The sequence below is a fragment of the Oncorhynchus masou genome, chromosome 16 (genome assembly GCF_036934945.1).
Source record: "Oncorhynchus masou masou isolate Uvic2021 chromosome 16, UVic_Omas_1.1, whole genome shotgun sequence".
In the NCBI taxonomy this organism is placed as follows: domain Eukaryota; kingdom Metazoa; phylum Chordata; class Actinopteri; order Salmoniformes; family Salmonidae; genus Oncorhynchus; species Oncorhynchus masou.
This window is the reverse complement of record NC_088227.1, coordinates 28,437,202-28,457,648: the sequence shown is the minus strand read 5'-3', so window position 1 is coordinate 28,457,648 and position 20,447 is coordinate 28,437,202. Positions and strand designations below refer to the sequence as shown.

Below are 20,447 nucleotides of genomic sequence, written 5' to 3'. Positions count from 1 at the left end.
ATCTGTTCCCAAATATTCCCACGCATAATGGAGAGACATGATCATATACAAATGGAAGCAAGTTTTTTTTTTGTGTTTTTGTAAAATATTTTGTCTGTTTGGGCATCTTGTGGTCAATTTGACTTCTACAGATTATTTTGAATTATGTTCAACCATCCGCTCAAGAAAAAATAGTCCGACAGCTGAATTTAGTTGATGATCCCTGATGTAGCTTGTGTTATTACAGCAACACCATGAATACTACTTGAGTAGTGTCCGACGTACTGTGACTTAACATGGAACTCTAATTTGACTAATTATCTGCTAACCATAATTCAGTCTCAGTAAAGATTTAATTAGATCAGTTGATTAATAATTAACCTGTCACAGCTAAGACAATGATTACATAAACACACAGAAGTAATACATTGAATGGAAAATATGTTTTTTATTGCCAGTGCAGCCTTTGCCACTACTAAATGTAATTCTCAAAAACACCTCTAATACTTTTCCAGTGAAAATAACTTATCCCTGCTCTTCTAATCAAGTTTTATTTGTCACATGTGGCGAATACAACAGGTGTACACTTAACCGTGAAATGCTCGCTTAATAGCCCTTCCCAGGGATGCAGAGTTAAAAAGTAACACAAGGAATAAAATACATTAGAATGGAGCTAAACTCAGCAAAAAAAGAAACGTCCCTTTTTCAGGATCCTTTCATTCAAAGATAATTCGTAAATATCCAAATAACTTCACAGATCTTCATTGTAAAGGGTTTAAACACTGTTTCCCGTGATTGTTCAAAGAACCATGAACAATTAATGAACATGCACCTGTGGAATGGTCTTTAATACACTACCATCTTACAGACGGTAGGCAATTAAGGTCACAGTTATGAACAGTTAGGACACTAAAGAGGCCTTTCTTACTGACTCTGAAAAACACCAAAAGAAACACCTGGAACGCACAATCCCTCCATCAGTGCTCAGACTGTCCGCAATAGGCTGAGGGAGGCTGGACTGAGGGCTTGTAGGGCTTGTAGGCCTGTTGTAAGGCAGGTCCTCATCAGACATCACCGGCAACAACGTTGCCTATGGGCACAAACCCACCGTTGCTGGACCAGACAGGACTGGCAAAAAGTGCTCTTCACTGACGAGTTGCGGTTATGTCTCACCAGGGGTGATGGTCGAATTTGCATTTATCGTCAAAGAAATTAGCGTTACACTGGGACCTGTTGGATTGGAGGGAGAGGGCTAGGGCCACCCCCCCCCCCCCCCACCCCCCACCACACAGAAATGTCCGGGAACTTGCAGGTGCTTTGGTGGAAGAGTAGGGTAACATCTCACAGCAAGAACTGGCAAATCTGGTGCAGTCCATGAGGAGGAGATACACTGCAGTACTTTATGCAGCTGGTGGCCACACCAGATACTGACTGTTACTTTTGATTTTGACCCCGACTATGTTTAGGGACACATTATTCCATTTCTGTTAGTCACGTGTCTGTGGAACTTGTTCAGTTTGTCTGCTGTTGTATCTTGTGTTCATACAAATATTTACACATGTTAAGTTTGCTGAAAATAAACACACTTGACAGTGAAAGGACGTTTCTTTTTTTTGCTGCCTTTATATACAGTGCATTCGGTAAGTGTTCAGACCCCTTCACTTTTTCTACCTTCTAGCCTTATTCTAAAATTGATTCAATCCTTTTTTCCTCAACAATCTACACACATTGATTTGTAGACATTTTTTGCTAATTTATAAAATAAAAACTTAAGTATCATATTTACATACACTACCGTTCAAAAGTTTGGGGTCGCTTAGAAATGTCCTTGTTTTTGAAAGAAAAGCAAAAAAAATTGTACATTAAAATAACATCAAATTGGTCAGAAATACAGTGTTGACGTTGTAAATGACTATTATAGCTGGAAACGGCTGATTTTTAATGGAATATCTACATTGACGTACAGGGCCCATTATCAACAACCATCACTCCTGTGTTCCAATGGCACATTGTGTTAGCTAATCCGAGTTTATCATTTTAAAAGGCTAATTGATCACTAGAACAATGGACAAAACATTTGCTTTTCTTTCAAAAAACAAGGACATATCTAAGTGACCCCAAACTTTTGAACGGTAGTGTAAGTGTTCAGACCCTTTACTCAGTACTTTGTTGAAGCACCTTTGGCAGTGATTACAGCCTTGGGTCTTCTCGGGTATGACGCTACAAGCTTGGCACACCTGTAATTGGTGAGTTTCTCACACTGTTCTCTGCAGATCCTCTCAAGCCCTGTCAGGTTGGACATTCAGAGACTTTTCCCGAAGCTGTTCCTGTGTTGTCTTGGCTGTGTGCGTAGGGATGTTGTCCTGTTGGAAAGTGAACCTTTGTCCCGGTCCTGAGTGTTCTGGAGCAGATTTTTTAAATCAAGGTTCTCTGTACTTTGCTCTGTTCATCTTTCCCTCAATCCTGACTAGTCTCCCAGTCCCTGCCGCTGAAAAACATCCTCACAGCATGATGCTGCCACCACCATGGTATTGGCCAGGTGATGAGCGGTGCCTGGTTTCCTCCAGACATGACGCTCAGCATTTTAGGCAAAAGAGTTATCTTGGTTTCATCAGACCAGAGAATCTTGTTTCTCATGGTCTGAGTCTTTAGGTTCCTTTTGGCTGTCATGTGCCTTTTTACTGAGGAGTGGCTTCTGTCTGTCCACTACCATAAATGCCTGATTGGTGGAGAGATGGTTGTCCTTCTGGAAGGTTCTCCCATCTCCACAGAGGAACTCTAGAGCTCTGTCAGTGACCATCGGGTTCTTGGTCACCTTCCTAACCAAGGCCCTTTTCCACCGATTTCTCAGTTTGGCCCGGGCGGCCAGCTCTAGGATGAGTCTAGGTGGTTCCAAACTTTTTCCATTTAAATAATTTTGGAGGCTACTGTGTTCTTGGGGACCTTCAAATCTGCAGACATTTTTTGGTACCCTTCTCCCGATCTGTGCCTCAACACAATCCTGTCTCGGGCTCTATGGACAATTCCTTCGACCTCATGGCTTGGTTTTTGCTCTGACATGCACTGTCAACTGTGGGACCTTTATATAGACAGGTGGGTTTCTGACCCATATCATGTTCAGTCAATTGAATTTACCACAGGTAAAACATCTCATGGATGATCAATGGAAACAGGATGCACCTAAGCTCAATTTTGAGTGTCATTGCGAAGGGTTTGAATACTTACGTAAGGAAATTCTGTTGTTTTTAATAAAAGTGCCAAACTTTATGGGGTGTTGTGTGTAGTTTGAGAAAAAACAACATTTTATCAATTTTAGAATAAGGATGTAATGTAGCAAAAGGTGGAAAAGGTGAAGGGGTCTGAATACTTTCTGAATGCACTGTACAGGGAGTACCAGATCGATGTGTAAGGGTATGATGTATTTGAGGTAGATATGGATGTGAAGGCATGGTAAAGTGACTAGGTGTCTGGATGGATAATTAATAAGAGTTAAATAGCAGCACCACTTGTCTGTTTGAGAGTGCCACTACAAAATGAATTTGACCAAAGCTTTTGCACCACTATAAGGCTAGTTTATCCAACTCATCACTGAGGATACTGGCGGTGTAGAGTCAGAGCAGTGCTCTCTGTCCCCTTGTGTGTTCCCTAGGGAGTATAGAGGTGGCTGAATGGTCCATGGAGCCCTGTGGTATTAGTATTGTATTTAGATGACGGAGGCTTTGCACCCAGCCACAAGCACGGAGTGACACACACAAGCTCCTACCACGGAGTGAGATGTCACCCATACAGAATGCTGCTGCATATGACAATCAGTCAGGGCTTGACATTAACTTTTAGTAGTATTGATTTTATTGTCCGAAAGCTCAATGGTGTGCAGGCTTTTTGTCCAATCCTGTTCAAACACACCAGTCGGCTTTTATTTATAAATAAATTACAATGGGGTGTGTTCAAGAAGGGCTGGAGGAAAAGCCTGCACACCCAGTAGCTCTCCTGGACTCTTCAGGATGAGTGTTGGCCACCCTGCACCATTACAATTACAACCAAATACTTTCTTTCTAAAATTTCATTCAATGAACTAGGGATCATATGGCTAAGGTGGGCGAGGTAGCTAACTAAGATGTTTATCTATTTGTAAGGTTCAAATATTCCGTGTTCAGAGGTGATCTTGGCAGAATAGGGGTTACTTGTCAAAGAGTACATATCTTAATTTTTAACTGTCAGAATACCATGGCCACTATTTAATAGCGGAGAATCCTATCCAATTTTGAGTGCTTGAGACTGTTTTACAACCGGAGTATGCAGCGTTGGTTTCATCAACTGAGTACCCATATCAACTGCGTGTCGGCCAATTGCGATTATACACGAGTGCTGGTGGAAAGTTATTTTAGGACATCGGTCATGACAATGACATTCATTCATGCTAATGGCTAAATAGACTGAACAAAAATATAAAAACATGCAAAAATGTCTAAGATTTTACTTTTACATTTAATATAAGGAAATTAGTCAGGCCATACTGAATTTATTTAAATTATCTGGATTTGACGTGACTGGGAATACAGATATGCAAAAAAAGTAGGGGCGTGGATCAGAACCAGTCAGTATTTGGTGTGACCACCATTTGCCTCATGCAGCGTGACATCTCCTTCACATAGAGTTCATCAGGCTGTTGACTGTGGAATGTTGTCCCACTCCCCTTCAATGGTTGTGTGAAGTTGCTGGATATTGATGGGAACTGGAACACGCTGTCGATCCAGAGCATCCCAAACATGCTCAATGGTTGATATGGCTGAGTATGCAGGCCGAGGAAGTATTGGGACATACGGCCGTGCATTATCATGCTGAAAATTGCCATAGATAAAATGCAATTGTGTTCGTTGTTTGTAGCTTATGTCTGCCCATACCATAAGCCCACCGCCACCATGGGGCATTCTGTTCACAACGTTGACATCAGCAAACTGCTCGTCCACACAACGCCATGCACGTGCTCTGCGTTTTGTGAGGACTATTGGACTTAGTGCCAAATTCTCTAAAACGACGTTGGTAGAGAAATTAACATTACATTTATTGGCAACATATTTGGTAGACATTCCTGCTGTCAGCATGCTAATTGCACAGTCCCTCAAATCTTGAGACCTCTGTGGCATTGTTCTGTGACACAACTGCACATTTTAGTGGCCTTTTGTCCCCAAGTCAATAAGTCATCATTTTAGTCAAAGTATGATTTATTTGGACTTGAACAGGGAAATCCTTTGTATTATTCTGCATCTATGCCGAGTGTTTACTGATAATAAATGGCTATACATATCTTGTGAGGGCTGGCTTTAGTTCATTTGGAAGCACCTATAAAACATTTACATGTCTGGGTACATTACTTCCCATTTACAACCTGGTGCTGCAGCTTACTGCTGTTAGTAATGCACCTCGTTCGATCTGGAGCTGTTGGATGGGCTGACAGTGAAGCGGTGAGTAAAAAATAGCTAATATCATTCTGATGAACAACTGACGTTCACTTGTCTACAGTAAGCAGCCTGGCAACGCACACCTTCGCCGAACGACTTATCAGGTGCTCACTTCATGATTAACGTCAACTAGCTAACATTACCTGAAAAGCTAGCCGGTGACATCAAAAGTAGATGAAGATGTGGATAGGTGAAACGTCAACACCGCTGGGACACAGAGTAGTTATGTACGGCAGCGCTACTATAACGTTAGCAGCAAGAGTAGGCCTATGGGTCACTAATAAGTTTGGCTGGCTGGCTAGCTATAGTATAGGTAACACTGCAGTGAAGTAAATGCATATAAAGCAGTCAAGTTCATATATATACACACACACACACACACACACACACACACACACACACACACACACACACACACACACACAGTGGGGAGAACAAGTATTTGATTTTGCAGGTTTTCCTACTTGCAAAGCATGTAGAGGTCTGTAATTTTTAATCACCGGTACACGTCAACTGTGAAAGACACAATCTAAAACAACAATCCAGAAAATCACACTGATTTTCAAGTAATTAATTTGAATTTTATTGCATGACATAAGTATTTGATCACCTACCAACCAGTAAGAATTCTGGCTCTCACAGACCTGTTTTTCTTTAAGAAGCCCTCCTGTTCTCCACTTTATTACCTGTGTTAACTGCACCTGTTTGAACTCGTTACCTGTATAAAACCCACCTGTCCACACACTGAATCAAACAGACTCCAACCTCTCCACAATGGCCAAGACCAGAGAGCTGTGTAAGGACATCAGGGATAAAATTGTAGACCTGCACAAGGCTGGGATGGGCTACAGGACAATAGGCAAGCAGCTTGGTGAGAAGGCAATAACTGTTGGTGCAATTATTAGAAAATGGAAGAAGTTCAAGATGACGGTCAATCACCCTCGGTCTGGGGCTCCATGCAAGATCTCACCTCGTGGGGCATCAATGATCATGAGGAAGGTGAGGGATCAGCCCAGAACTACACGGCAGGACCTGGTCAATGACCTGAAGAGAGCTGGGACCACCGTCTCAAAGAAAACCATTAGTAACACACTACGCTGTCATGGATTAAAATCCTGCAGCGCACACAAGGTCCCCCTGCTCAAGCCAGCGCATGTCCAGGCCCATCTGAAGTTTGCCAGTGACCATCTGGATGATCCAGAGGAGGAATGGGAGAAGGTCATGTGGTCTGATGAAACAAAAATAGAGCTTTTTGGTCTAAACTCCACTCTCTGTGTTTGGAGGAAGAAGGATGAGTTCAACCCCAAGAACACCATCACAACCGTGAAGCATGGAGGTGGAAGCATCATTCTTTGGGGATGCTTTTCTGCAAAGGGGACAGGACGACTGCACCGTATTGAGGGGAGGATGGATGGGGCCATGTATCGTGAGATCTTGGCCAACAACCTCCTTCCCTCAGTAAGAGCATTGAAGATGGGTCGTGGCTGGGTCTTCTTTCAGCATGACAACGACCCGAAACACACAGCCAGGGCAACTAAGGAGTGGCTCCGTAAGAAGCATCTCAAGGTCCTGGAGTGGCCTAGCCAGTCTCCAGACCTGAACCCAATACAACATCTTTGGAGGGAGCTGAGAGTCCGTATTGCCCAGCGACAGCCCCGAAACCTGAAGGATCTGTAGAAGGTCTGTATGGAGGAGTGGGCCAAAATCCCTGCTGCATTGTGTGCAAACCTGGTCAAGTACTACAGGAAACGTATGATCTCTGTAATTGCAAACAAAGGTTTCTGTACCAAATATTACGTTCTGCTTTTCTGATGTATCAAATACTTATGTCATGCAATAAAATGCAAATTAATTACTTAAAAATCATACAATGTGATTTTCTGGATTTTTGTTTTAGATTCAGTCTCACAGTTGAAGTGTACCTATGATAAAAATTACAGATCTCTACATGCTTTGTAAGTAGGAAAATCTGCAAAATTGGCAGTGTATCAAATACTTGTTCTCCCCACTGTGTATATAATAGTAAAATTACATGCTATGTGTACATTTGTAAGATGTGTATATACATTTGAGTAATTTTGCCATAGTGACTTACAGAAGCAATTAGGGGCTAAGCGCCTTGCTCAAGGGCACGTCAACAGATTTTTCACCTACTGTAGTCAGCTTGGGGATTCCAACCAGTGACCTTTTGTTTAATAGCGTAAGGCAAAGCATTTGGTTTAAAGTATGATTCTTTATTTGACCAAGTGACATCCTTAGTCTAACCGGCTCATGAAAACAACATTCAAGATATTGGGCTATTTTGTTAGTAGCTAGCTATATTGTTAGAAAGTTATTGGTACACATTCTAACTAGTGTCCATCGTTGATAAAGACAATAGTTGCTTTCCTTGGCTCCAACTAGTGGAGATACTTGTAAACATTACAGCTCGGTCATTCCAGCTATTGTTAGTTGGTGAGCCAGGTAGCTAACAAGTTAATTACATTTTGAGTACAGTAGCTTGCTACTAACTACATAACCTAATTATCAGAAAAACAGCTGAATGGTAGCTAGCTAGCATAGTTATAGGTACTCTTGGAAACAATTATCCACAGTTGCTAATAGTTACTGGTAGCTGTGCTCCGTAGCGATTAGCTACCCTGGCTGTTTGGTTTGTTTACAAATCATGGAGTGTGACCTGTGCCAGAGACGGTATGGGCTGTGCAAACCGATGAAGGTGGAGATGTGCACGCCTGATTAATCAATATTTATAAGGAGCCATACGTCAGTGTTCAGAGGGTGGAACTAAACACGCATTGCTGCACTAGGACAGGAATTGGGTAGAAATAGTGGTTGCCACTTACTTTGGGAAGGCGTCTTTTAAACCTTTTAATGAGCTTTACTGCAAGAGGATGTTGGCAATCGCTAATGAGTTCCATCTTGTTACTTCAGTATACACTTCCTAATATTGAGTTGCATGCCATTTTGCCCTCAGAACAGCCTCAATTCGTCGGGGCGTGGACTCTACAAGGTGTCAATTGGTCCCCATGTTGCCTCCAATACTTCCCACAGTTGTCTGGTTGGCTGGTAGTGGAACTCTATTTCGACTAGCTCATTCCATCTCATCCCACAGATGCTTAATTGGATTGAGATCTGGTGACTGGGCAGGCCGCTGCAGGAAACCTAATTCACTTATGTTCGTGGAACCATTCCTGGACAATCCTAGCCTTGTGGCATGGGGGATTATCCTGATAAAATTAATCAATTTGCAAATGGATACACTCCAGCAATGAAGGTATGCATGTGATTGGCAATGATGTTCAGATATCCTGTGGCATACAAACGTTGCTCCACTTTTATAAGGTGCTCAATGTGGGCCATGAAAACACACCCCACACCACCACCACCTGCCTACAATGTTGACACACGGTATAATGGATGCATGTGCTCATGTGTTTTTCTTCGTATCTTAGTCTTCCCATCAGTATGCAACAGCAGGAACTGAGATTTATCCGACCAGGGGATGTTTTTTCCAATTCTCCAATGTCCGTCGTTCCTTAGCCCACTGCAATCGCAGTTTCTTGTTTTTTGCTGAAAGAAGTGTAACTTTGTAAGGTCGTCAACTGACATACCACATTCGTGTCAAGGTACGACGAGTTGTGCCTTCTTTTATTGGTCTTTGGGCACCAATGTTGTAATGGACTGTCAGTTAATTAACTGTAGCCTGTTTGTTGCTCTGCACAATTCGTGTCAGCCTCCTTTGTCCTCTCATCAATTAACTGTTTTCGACCACTGGCCTGCCGTTGGCTGGATGTCCTTTGTGGAGCGGAAAAAACCTAGCAGTTCTTGACACACACGAACCTGGCACTTACTACAATACCCGGTTCAAAGGCATTTCAATATGTTGTGTTGCCCATTCACCTTCTTGATGGGCAAACATACACAATCTGTCTTAATTGTCTCAAGGCTAAAAGTCCTTCTTTAACCTATCTCCTCCACTTCATCTACACTGAACAAAAATATGAATTCAATACAGTTGATCAGGCTGTTGATTGTGGCCTGTGGAATGTTGTCCCACACCCCAGTGGCTGTGTGAAGTTGCTGGATATTGGCAGGAACTGGAACACTCTGTTGAACACATCGATCCAGGGCATCCCACACATGCTCAATGGGTGACATGTCTGAGTATGCAGGCCATGGAAGAACTGGGACATCTTCAGTTTCCAGTTATGTACAGATCCTTGCGACATGGAGCTGTGTATTATCATGCTGAAACATGATGGCTGCGGATGAATGGCACAACAGTGGGCCTCAGGTTCTCGTCACGGTATCTCTGTAACTCTGTGCATTCAAATTACATGTTGATTAAAACTTCTTGCGACTCTCAAACCCGGATCCGGGAGCGTAATCATCGCCTCAAACTAATTAGCATAACGCAGCGGACATAAATCTTCCTAGAAAATCTTCCTATTCATGAAAATCACAAATTTACATACATTGAGACACAGCTTAGCCTTTTGTTAATCACACTGTCATCTCAGATTTTCAAAATATGCTTTACAGCCAACGCTAGACAAGCATTTGTGTAAGTTTATCATAACCTAGCATAGCATTATGCCCTGCTAACAGCAGACAACATTCACAAATAAGAAAAGCAATCAAATTAAATAATTTACCTTTGAAGAACCTCGGATGTTTTCACTGACTCCTAGTTAGATAGCAAATGTTCCTTTTTTCCCAAAATATTATTTTTGTAGGCGAAATAGCTCCCGTTTGTTCTTCACGTGAAATCGACCGGAAAATGCGGTCACTACAACGCCAAACTTTTTTCCAAATTAGCTCCATAATATCGACAGAAACATGGCAAACGTTGTTTAGAATCAAACCTCAAGGTGTTTTTCACATATCTATTCGATAATATATCCGTCGGGACAATTGGTTTCTCATTAGAAGCGATTGGAAAAATGGCTACTTCTGTACATAACGCAAGATTTTCTGCGGGAGCCATCATGTGACCACTTGCTCAATGTTGGTCCCTTACGGCTATTCTTCAACATAAATGCGTAAAAAGACGTCACAATGCTGTAGACACCTTGGGGAATACGTAGAAAGCGTAAGCTCATTCGTAGCCCATTCACAGCCATAGAAAGAGTCATTGGCATGCAGCGCTTTCAAAAAATGGGGCACTTCCTGATTGGATTTTTATCTGGGTTTTGCCTGTAACATCAGTTCTGTTGCAATCACAGACAATATCTTTGCAGTTTTGGAAACGTGAGTGTTTTCGATTCAAAGCTGTCAATGATATGCATAGTCGAGCATCTTGTCGTGACAAAATATCCCATTTTTTAAAACGGGAACGTTTTTTTATCCAAAAATGATACTGCCCCCTAGTCACAAAGTTAAAAGGCCATTGTGTTCGCTGTTGGTTAAGACGCTGAACTGCAGTCAGGTTAAGACCATGGTGTGGACGACGAGCATGCAGATGAGCTTTCCTGAGACGGTTTCTGACAGTTGTTGCAGAAATGATTCGGTTGTGCAATAATGGTAACATCAATCATGAATAATTAATTAGCAGAATACAACCAAGAGGGAGCGACGCTCCCACAACCATGCCCTCTCCGTCAGTCCCTTCAGTCCTGCTCTGAGACGTCTTTCTGTCCATCTCTTCAGGAATGAGTCCAAAAGCACCAAGGCCTCCTGGACACAAGGTGACGCTGTGCTGCTGTGGATGGCTGCTGTACTGCACACTACTAATCCTTTCTTCATAACGGAAATGTCTTTGGGCAAGGACATCCCCAGCTCAACTAAAACCATTGACAACTGCATGCTGTTTTCAAGGGATTGTTTAATAAATGTTAACTATTTGGCTGCGATTTCATCACCTCTTGAAACGCATAGATCATAACTACAAATAGCAAATCAAATCAAATGTATTTATATAGCCCTTTGTACATCAGCTGATATCTCAAAGTGCTGTACAGAAACCCAGCCTAAAACCCCAAACAGCAAGCAATGCAGGTGTAGAAGCACGGTGGCTAGGAAAAACTCCCTAGAAAGGCCAAAACCTAGGAAGAAACCTAGAGAGGAACCAGGCTATGTGGGGTGGCCAGTCCTCTTCTGGCTGTGCCGGGTGGAGATTATAACAGAACATGGCCAAGATGTTAAAATGTTCATATTTGACCAGCATGGTCAAATAATAATAAGGCAGAACAGTTGAAACTGGAGCAGCAGCATGGCCAGGTGGACTGGGGACAGCAAGGAGTCATCATGTCAGGTAGTCCTGAGGCATGGTCCTAGGGCTCAGGTCCTCCGAGAGAAAGAAAGAGAGAATTAGAGAGAGCACTTAAATTCACACAGGACACCAAATAGGACAGGAGAAGTACTCCAGATATAACAAACTGACCCTAGCCCCCCGACACAAACTACTGCAGCATAAATACTGGAGGCTGAGACAGGAGGGGTCAGGAGACACTGTGGCCCCATCCGATGACATCCCTGGACAGGGCTAAACAGGAAGGATATAACCCCACCCACTTTGCCAAAGCACAACCCCCACACCACTAGAGGGATATCTTCAACCACCAACTTACCATCCTGAGACAAGGCCGAGTATAGCCCACAAAGATCTCCGCCACGGCACAACCCAAGGGGGGGCGCCAACCAAGACAGGAAGATCACATCAGTGACTCAACCCACTCAAGTGACGCACCCCTCCTAGGGACGGTATGAAAGACCCCTAGTAAGCCAGTGACTCAGCCCATATAATAGGGTTAGAGGCAGAAAATCCCAGTGGAAAGAGGGGAACCGGCCAGGCAGAGACAGCAAGGGCGGTTCGTTGCTCCAGAGCCTTTCCTTTCACCTTCACACTTCTGGGCCAGAGTACACTCAATCATATGACCCACTGAAGAGATGAGTCTTCGGCAAAGACTTAAAGGTTGAGACCGAGTTTGCTTCTCTGACATGGGTAGGCAGACTGTTCCATAAAAATGGAGCTCTATAGGAGAAAGCCCTGCCTCCAGCTGTTTGCTTAGAAATTCTAGGGACAATTAGGAGGCCTGCGTCTTGTGACCGTAGCGTACGTGTAGGTATGTACGGCAGGACCAAATCAGAGAGAGAGGTAGGAGCTAGCCCATGTAATGCTTTGTAGATTAGCAATAAAACCTTAATCAGCCCTCTCCTTGACAGGAAGCCAGTGTAGGGAGGCTAGCACTGGAGTAATATGATCAAATTTTTTGGTTCTAGTTTGGATTCTAGCAGCCGTATTTAGCACTAACTGAAGTTTATCTAGTGCTTTATCCGGGTAGCCGGAAAGTAGAGCATTGCAGTCGTCTAACCTAGAAGTGACAAAAGCATGAATACATTTTTCTGCATCATTTTTGGACAGAAAGTTTCTGATTTTTGCAATGTTAAGTAGATGGAATTAAAGCTGTCCTTGAAACAGTCTTGATATGTTCTTCAAAAGAGAGATCAGGGTCCAGAGTAACGCCGAGGTCCTTCACAGTTTTATTTGAGACGACTGTACAACCATTAAGATTGATTGTCAGATTCAACAGAAGATCTCTTTGTTTCTTGGGACCGAGAACAAGCATCTCTGTTTTGTCCGAGTTTAAAAATATAAAGTTTGCAGCCATCCACTTCCTTATGTCTGAAACACATGCTTCTAGCGAAGGCAATTTTGGGGCTTCACCATGTTTCATTGAAATGTACAGCTGTGTGTCAACCGCATAGCAGTGAAATAGCCTCACGATATCTCTCAATATTGGCCACCAATTAATTGGATATTTGAGTGATATAAAAATGTGTGTACTATACTAGACAAGTATGAGTGGTTTAGGTTAATGTCACATCCTTCGTGGGCTCTGCCTTTCAAGCAGCAGAAGGGGGACAGTTGGTCCGACTTACAACTTTACCAGGATGAGGATTTTGCCAACGTCAAGCTCTGTCCAAAAGCCTAATTTCTGAGGCAAGCTAAATGACACAATGTTTGCCTTGCAAGCTAGCTAGCTACATACGAAATGGATAGGCTATGCTCACGTATCTGAAATTGCATTATCAATTGATGTTTACTGATCATCGAAAGCATGGGTTACTTGTTGTATACTTCTGATAGAGCTAAATGTGTAATCGGAATTGTGAAAACTTTATTTTATTTATTTTATTTCACCTTTATTTAACCAGTTAGGCTAGTTGAGAACAAGTTCTCATTAACAACTGCGACCTGGCCAAGACAAAGCAAAGGAATTGGCTTTGGGGGTAACCAGTGAAATATACCTGCTGGAGCACGTGCTGCTGGTGGGTGCTGCTATGTTGACCAGTGAACTGAGAAGGCGGGACTTTACCTAGCGATGACCTGTAGATGACCTGTAGCCAGTGGATTTGGCAATGAGTATGGAGTGCCAGCCAACGAGAGAGTACAGGTTGTAATGGTGGTAGTATATGGGGCTTTGGTGACAAAATGGATGGCATTGTGATAGACTGCATCCAATATGTTGAGTGGAGTGTTGGAGCCTATTTTGTCATTTTTATTTATTTATTTATTTCACCTTTATTTAACCAGGTAGGCAAGTTGAGAACAAGTTCTCATTTACAATTGCGATCTGGCCAAGATGATGCAAAGCAGTTTGACACACAACGACACAGAGTTACACATGGAGTAAAACAAACATACAGTCAATAATACAGTATGACATCGCCGAAGTCGAGGATCGGTAGGATAGTCAGTTTTACGAGGGTATGTTTGGCAGCATGAGTGAAGGATGCTTTGTTGCGAAATAGGAAGCCGATTTCTAGATTACATTTTCGATTGGAGATGCTTAATGTGGGTCTGGAAGGAGAGTTTACAGTTTAACCAGACACCTAGGTATTTGTAGTGGTCCACATATTCTATGTCAGAACTGTCCAGAGTAGTGATGCTGGACTTGCGGGCAGGTGCGGGCAGCAATCGGTTGAAGAGCATGCATTTAGTTGTACTTGCATTTAAGAGTAGGTGGATGCCACCGAAGGAGAGTTGTAATGGCATTGAAGCTCGTCTTGAGGTTAGTTAGCGCAGTGTCTAAAGAAGGGCCAGATGTATGCAGAATGGTGTCGTCTGCATAGAGGTGGATCAGAGAATCACCAACAGCAAGAGTGACATCATTGCTATATACAGAGAAGAGAGTTGACGTGAGAATTGAACACTGTGGCACCCCCATAGACTGCCAGAGGTCCGGACAACATTGAACTATATCAGAGAAGTAGTTGGTGAACCAGGCGAGGCAGTCATTTGAGAAACCAAGGCTGTTGAGTCTGCCGATAAGAATGTGGTGATTGACAGAGTCGAAAGCCTTGGCCAGGTCGATGAAGATGGCTGCACAGTATTGTCTCTTATCGATGACAGTTATGATATCGTTTAGGACCTTGAGCGTGGCTGAGGTGCACCCATGACCAGCTCGGAAGCCAGATTGCATAGAGGAGAAGGTACGGTGGGATTCGAAGTGGTCGGTGATCTGTTTGTCAATTAATAACCTCTCTGGGATATGTGGGACGGTAGCGTCCCTCCTCGCCAACAGCCAGTGAAATTGCAGGGCGCCAAATTCAAAACAGAAATCCCATAATTAAAATTCCTCAAATATACAAGTATTTTACACCATTTTAAAGATAAACTTGTTGTAAATCTAGCCACAGTGTCCGATTTCAAAAAGGTTTTACGACAAACAATCCAAACAATTATGTTAGGTCAGTACCTCGTCACAGAGAAAAACAGCCATTTTTCCAGCCCAAGAGAGGAGTCACAAAAAGCAGAAATGGAGATAAAGTTAATCACTAACCTTTGATCTTAATCAGATGACATTCATAGGACTTTATGTTACACAATACATGTTTTGTTCGATAAAGTTCATATTTATATCCAAAAATCTCAGTTTACATTGGCGCGTTATGTTCAGTAGTTCCAAAACATCCGGTGATTTTGCAGAGAGCCACATCAATTTACAGAAATACTCATAATAAAAGATACAAGTGTAAAAATTTTAGATCCACTTCTCCTTAATGCAACCGCGGTGTCAGATTAAAAAAAAAAACGTTACGGAAAAAGCACACCATGCAATAATACAGCGCTCAGACAACAAAACGAGCCAAACCGATACCCGCCATGTTGTGTAGTCAACAGAAGTCAGAAATAGCATTATAAATATTCACTTACCTTTGATCTTCATCAGAATGCACTCCCAGGAATCCCAGTTCCGCAATAAATGTTTGTTTTGTTCGATAAAGTCCATTTATGTCCAAATACCTCCTTTTTGTTCGCATTTAGTACACAATCCAAACTCACGAGGCGCGGGCAAGTCCAGGCGAAAGTTCAGGCGAAAAGTCATATTACAGTTCGTAGAAACATGTCAAACGAAGTATAGAATCAATCTTTAAAATGTTTTTATCATAAATCTTCAATATTTCAACCAGAGAATTCCTTTGTCTGTAGAAATGCAATGGAAGGCAGCTAACTCTCGTGTGAGCGCGCGTTATCAGCTCATGGCACTCTGCCAGACCCCTGACTCAATCAGCTCTCATTCCCCCCTCCTTCACAGTAGAAACCTCAAACAACGTTCTAAAGACTGTTGACATCTAGTGGAAGCCTTACACGGAATCCCCCCCCCCCCCACACCAAACGCGTTCACAACACGCAGGTTAAAATGTCAAAACAAACTCTGAACCAATGACATTAACTTGGGAACAGGTCAAAAAACATTATGGCAATTTAGCTAGTTAGCTTGCACCTGCTAGCTAACGTTAATTTGTCCTATTTAGCTAGCCTGTACTTGCTAGCTGATTTGTCCTGGGATATAAACATCAAATCAAATCAAATTTTATTTGTCACATACACATGGTTAGCAGATGTTAATGTGAGTGTAGCGAAATGCTTGTGCTTCTAGTTCCAACAAGTAATCTAACTAACAATTCCTAATCTACTGTCTTATACACAGTGTAAGGGGATAAAGAATATGTACATAAGGATATATGAATGAGTGATGGTACAGAGCAGCATAGGCAAGATACAGTAGATGGTATCGAGTACAGTATATACATGTGAGATGAGTATGTAAACAAAGTGGCATAGTTAAAGTGGCTAGTGATGCATGTATTACATAAGGATGCAGTCGATGATATAGAGTACAGTATATACGTATGCATATGAGATGAATAATGTAGGGTAAGTAACATTATATAAGGTAGCATTGTTTAAAGTGGCTAGTGATATATTTTACAACATTTCCCATCAATTCCCATTATTAAAGTGGCTGGAGTTGAGTCAGTGTCAGTGTGTAGGCAGCAGCCACTCAATGTTAGTGGTGGCTGTTTAACAGTCTGATGGCCTTGAGATAGAAGCTGTTTTTCAGTCTCTCGGTCCCAGCTTTGATGCACCTGTACTGACCTCGTCTTCTGGATGATAGCGGGGTGAACAGGCAGTGGCTCGGGTGGGTGTTGTCCTTGATGATCTTTATGGCCTTCCTGTAACATCGGGTGGTGTAGGTGTCCTGGAGGGCAGGTAGTTTGCCCCCGATGATGCGTTGTGCAGACCTCACTACCCTCTGGAGAGCCTTACGGTTGAGGGTGGAGCACTTGCCGTACCAGGCGGTGATACAGCCCGCCAGGATGCTCTCGATTGTGCCTCTGTAGAAGTTTGTGAGTGCTTTTGGTGACAAGCCGAATTTCTTCAGCCTCCTGAGGTTGAAGAGGCGCTGCTGCACCTTCTTCACGATGCTGTCTGTGTTAGTGGACCAATTCAGTTTGTCTGTGATGTGTATGCAGAGGAACTTAAAACTTGCTACTCTCTCCACTACTGTTCCATCGATGTGGATAGGGGGGTGTTCCCTCTGCTGTTTCCTGAAGTCCACAATCATCTCCTTAGTTTTGTTGACGTTGAGTGTGAGGTTATTTTCCTGACACCACACTCCGAGGGCCCTCACCTCCTCCCTGTAGGCCGTCTCGTCGTTGTTGGTAATCAAGCCTACCACTGTTGTGTCGTCCGCAAACTTGATGATTGAGTTGGAGGCGTGCGTGGCCACGCAGTCGTGGGTGAACAGGGAGTACAGGAGAGGGCTCAGAACGCACCCTTGTGGGGCCCCATTGTTGAGGATCAGCGGGGAGGAGATGTTGTTACCTACCCTCACCACCTGGGGGCGGCCCGTCAGGAAGTCCAGTACCCAGTTGCACAGGGCGGGGTCGAGACCCAGGGTCTCGAGCTTGATGACGAGCTTGGAGGGTACTATGGTGTTGAATCCCGAGCTGTAGTCGATGAACAGCATTCTCACATAGGTATTCCTCTTGTCCAGATGGGTTAGGGCAGTGTGCAGTGTGGTTGAGATTGCATCGTCTGTGGACCTATTTGAGTGGTAAGCAAATTGGAGTGGGTCTAGGGAGTCAGGTAGGGTGGAGGTGATATGGTCCTTGACTAGTCTCTCAAAGCACTTCATGATGACGGAAGTGAGTGCTACGGGGCGGTAGTCGTTTAGCTGAGTTACCTTAGCTTTCTTGGGAACAGGAACAATGGTGGCCCTCTTGAAGCATGTGGGAACAGCAGACTGGTATAGGGATTGATTGAATATGTCCGTAAACACACCAGCCAGCTGGTCTGCGCATGCTCTGAGGGTGCGGCTGGGGATGCCGTCTGGGCCTGCAGCCTTACGAGGGTTAACACGTTTAAATGTTTTACTCACCTCAGCTGCAGTGAAGGAGAGACCGCATTTTTCCGTTGCAGTCAGTGTCAGTGGCACTGTATTGTCCTCAAAGCGGGCAAAAAAGTTATTTAGTCTGCCTGGGAGCAAGACATCCTGGTCCGTGACTGGGCTGGATTTCTTCCTGTAGTCCGTGATTGACTGTAGACCCTGCCACATGCCTCTTGTGTCTGAGCCGTTGAATTGAGATTCTACTTTGTCTCTGTACTGACGCTTAGCTTGTTTGATAGCCTTACGGAGGGAATAGCTGCATTGTTTGTATTCAGTCATGTTACCAGACACCTTGCCCTGATTGAAAGCAGTGGTTCGCGCTTTCAGTTTCACACGAATGCTGCCATCAATCCAAGGTTTCTGGTTAGGGAATGTTTTAATCGTTGCTATGGGAACGACATCTTCAACGCACGTTCTAATGAACTTGCACACCGAATCAGCGTATTCGTCAATGTTGTTATTTGACGCAATACGAAACATGTTCCAGTCCACGTGATGGAAGCAGTCTTGGAGTGTGGAGTCAGCTTGGTCGGACCAGCGTTGGACAGACCTCAGCGTGGGAGCTTCTTTTTTTAGCTTTTGTCTGTAGGCAGGTATCAGCAAAATGGAGTTGTGGTCAGCTTTTCCGAAAGGGGTGCGGGGCAGGGCCTTATATGCGCCTTATATGAGTAACAGTGATCCAAGGTTTTTCCGCCCCTGGTTGCGCAATCGATATGCTGATAAAATTTAGGGAGTCTTGTTTTCAGATTAGCCTTGTTAAAATCCCCAACAACGATGAATGCAGCCGCCGGATAAATGGTTTCCAGTTTGCAAAGAGTTAAATAAAGTTCGTTCAGAGCCGTCGATGTGTCTGCTTGGGGGGGGATATATATAGCTGTGATTATAATCGAAGAGAATTCTCTTGGTAGGTAATGCGGTCTACATTTGATTGTGAGGTATTCTAAATCCGGTGAACAGAAGGATTTGAGTTCCTGTATGTTTCTTTCATCGCACCATGCCTCGTTAGCCATAAGGCATACACCCCCACCCCTCTTCTTACCAGAAAGGTGTTTGTTTCTGTCGGCGTGATGCGTGGAGAAACCCGTTGGCTGCACCGCATCGGATAGCGTCTCTCCAGTGAGCCATGTTTCCGTGAAGCACAGAACGTTACAGTCTCTGATGTCCCTCTGGAATGCTACCCTTGCTCGGATTTCATCAACCTTGTTGTCAAGAGACTGGACATTGGCAAGAAGAATGCTAGGAAGTGGGGCACGATGTGCCCGTCTCCGGAGTCTGACCAGAAGACCGCTACGTTTCCCTCTTTTTCGGAGTCGTTTTTTGGGGTCGCTGCATGCGATCCATTCCGTTGTCCTGTTTGTAAGGCAGAACACAGGATCCGCGTCACGAAAAACATATTCTTGGTCGTACTGATGGTGAGTTGACGCTGATCTTATATACAGTAGTTCTTCTCGGCTGTATGTAATGAAACCTAAGATGACCTGAGGTACTAATGTAAGAAATAACACGTAAAAAAAACAAAAAACGGCATAGTTTCCTAGGAACGCGAAGCGAGGCGGCCATCTCTGTCGGCGCCGGAAGTTGAGTTGTTATATTACCTGAGATGCACAAGGACCTCTACTCCGACAATTAATCCACACATAAAACGGATAACCGAATCGTTTCTAGTCATCTTTCCTCCTTCCAGGATTTTTCATCGTTTAACTTATATGGTGATCACATCTAAACTTTCATTGTATTACCACGACAACCGGCAAAACAGTTTGTCTTTCATTCACCCACGTGGGTATAACCAATGAGGAGATGGCACGTGGGTACCTGCTTCTATAAACCAATGAGGAGATGGGCGAGGCAGGACTTGCAGCGTGATCTGCGTCAGAAATAGGAATGAGTTCTACTTTAGCCCTTGGCAACGCAGACACTCGTTGGCTCGCGCACAATAATTGAATAACAAGGACTTCAAAATTTGCGACGTGTCCGGTCTGGTCAGCATGTTAGGAAGTGCAATATGACCCCATAGACGCACTATATTCGATAGGTAATGACTTGAAAAACTACAAACCTCAGATTTCCCACTTCCTGGTTGGATTTTTTTCTCAGGTTTTTGCCTGCCATATGAGTTCTGTTATACTCAGACATCATTCAAACAGTTTTTTAGAAACTTCAGAGTGTTTTCTATCCAAATCTACTAATATTATGCATATATTAGCAACTGGTCCTGAGTAGCAGGCAGTTTACTCTGGGCACCTTATTCGTCCAAGCTACTCAATACTGTCCCCCAGTCCCAAAGAAGATTTAACTTGGCTTTCGAAGACCTTAGAATGGTAGG

General features: G+C 43.5%; 1 protein-coding gene across 3 annotated transcripts in view; it reads left to right on the top strand.

The window, feature by feature from the left end:
* LOC135557788 (kelch-like protein 29) overlaps positions 1-20,447 on the top strand; it is a 416,874-nt gene that overhangs the window by 265,867 nt on the left and 130,560 nt on the right. The window lies entirely within an intron of this gene.